General features: G+C 41.4%; 1 non-coding gene across 1 annotated transcript; it reads right to left on the bottom strand.

The window, feature by feature from the left end:
• LOC141635110 (small nucleolar RNA R71) lies at positions 1 to 110 on the bottom strand. Its single transcript, XR_012539815.1, has one exon. It is a non-coding gene; the product is annotated as a small nucleolar RNA R71 (small nucleolar RNA).
• Positions 111 to 1,675: the final 1,565 nt, after the last annotated feature.

Genomic DNA, 1,675 nt, shown 5'->3' with positions numbered 1-1,675 from the left:
GCCCTTTTAAGAAGCCAAATCACCGGTTTCCGACAAAGGAGTGATGAGAGCCTATTTGAAGCATGAGAGAGGTACAAAGAGTTGCAAAGAGAGTGCCCTCATCATGGGCTTGATCTTTGCTTCTTAGCCATTACCTTCTACAATTGTTGTTGCTTCGAGCACCGCCGCATCATAGACTTCGCCAACAATGGGAGGTTTGATCAAATTGACACGGAAATTGCACATGCTATTATTGAATCTATGGCTATTCATGACTCTTAATATGTCAATTGAAGGAGTGCAAATCCTCTGAAGGCTAAGGTAGAGGATATCAATGTGGCGTTATTACAAGCTCAAGTGACATATCTTCAACAACAACTTGAGAGCTCTCAAGGCTCTACTTCCACTTGCCAAGTGAATGCTATGTAAAGCCAATTTACTCCTTCTTGTGAGCTTTGTGGAGGCGTGGGGCATGCTGCCTAATTTTGTGCTAATCCTTTTCAACAAGTCAATGTCTTTCAAACTAAAAGGCCCACTTTCTACAAAAATTCTAATGTGCTTGTTCCTCCTCATCAACAACAAGCTCAACAAAATGTGCCTCACCAAAGACCATTAAACCCACCGAGTTTCCAAGCACAAGGGCCTCTAGTTATCCAACAACAATAAGTTCTCCAACCCCATTTCCAACAACAAAATGATAATGGGGTGAGCAAATTGGAAGCCATGATGATGCAATTGGCTAAAACTCAAGAGAACATGATAGCCCAAATGCAAAAAAGTGATCAAACTAAAGATGCCGCTATCAAAATGTTGGAGACCCAATTAGCTCAACATGCCACTTCAAGTGCCCAAAGACAACAAGGCCAACTCCCACCTCAAGGTGAACAACCTCGTCATGGCACCCTTAATGCCATTCATTTTAGGAGTGGGAAGAGCTATGATGAGCCATATATGACAATGGATGATGAGGTGGTTAAGGAAAAGTCCAAGCTTTGGGGAAATGCTCGAAACAAGGCTAGTGAAGAGCCTAGTGTGGAAGGTGTTGATGATGAGATCGATGTTGGCTAGATGAAGAAGCCTGAGACTCCTATTAATATCCAAGTGCCATTCCCACACCGCCTAGCCAAGAAGAAGGATAAGAGTATGTTTGGTAAGTTCTTAGATATTGTTAAGAATTTACAAGTTACCGTTCCATTTGTTGAATTGCTTTCCCAAGTCGCTTCTTATTCAAAGTTCATGAAAGAAATCCTCACCAAAAAGATATCCTTCAATGAATTTGAGACCGTAACTTTCACCGAAGAATGTAGTGCACTCTTACAAAATAAGCCTCCTCTGAAACTTAAGGACCTCGGTAGCTATTCCATTCCTTGCACTATTGGCACATATACCATTGATAAGGCCATTTGTGACCTAGGTGCTAGTTTAAGTCACATGCCTTTCTCCATTTGTGAAAAACTTAACATGGGTGCTTTGAAATGCACCAATATTATTTTGCAAATGGCGGGCCATTCTCTAAAACAACCTTTAGGCATTTTAGAAGATGTGCCCATCAAAGTTGGTAAGTTTTTCATACCCGTTGACTTCCTAATTCTTGATATGGCCGAGGACTCACAAATCTCAATTATTTTGGGTAGGCCATTTTTGCACACCGCAGGCACTATAATTGATGTGAAGAAGGGGAAGTTGACTTTGGAAG

The sequence above is a fragment of the Silene latifolia genome, chromosome Y, assembly GCF_048544455.1.
Source record: "Silene latifolia isolate original U9 population chromosome Y, ASM4854445v1, whole genome shotgun sequence".
Lineage (NCBI taxonomy): Eukaryota > Viridiplantae > Streptophyta > Magnoliopsida > Caryophyllales > Caryophyllaceae > Silene > Silene latifolia.
The sequence above is the reverse complement of the archived record's forward strand: the minus strand, read 5'-3'. Positions and strand labels throughout refer to the sequence as shown.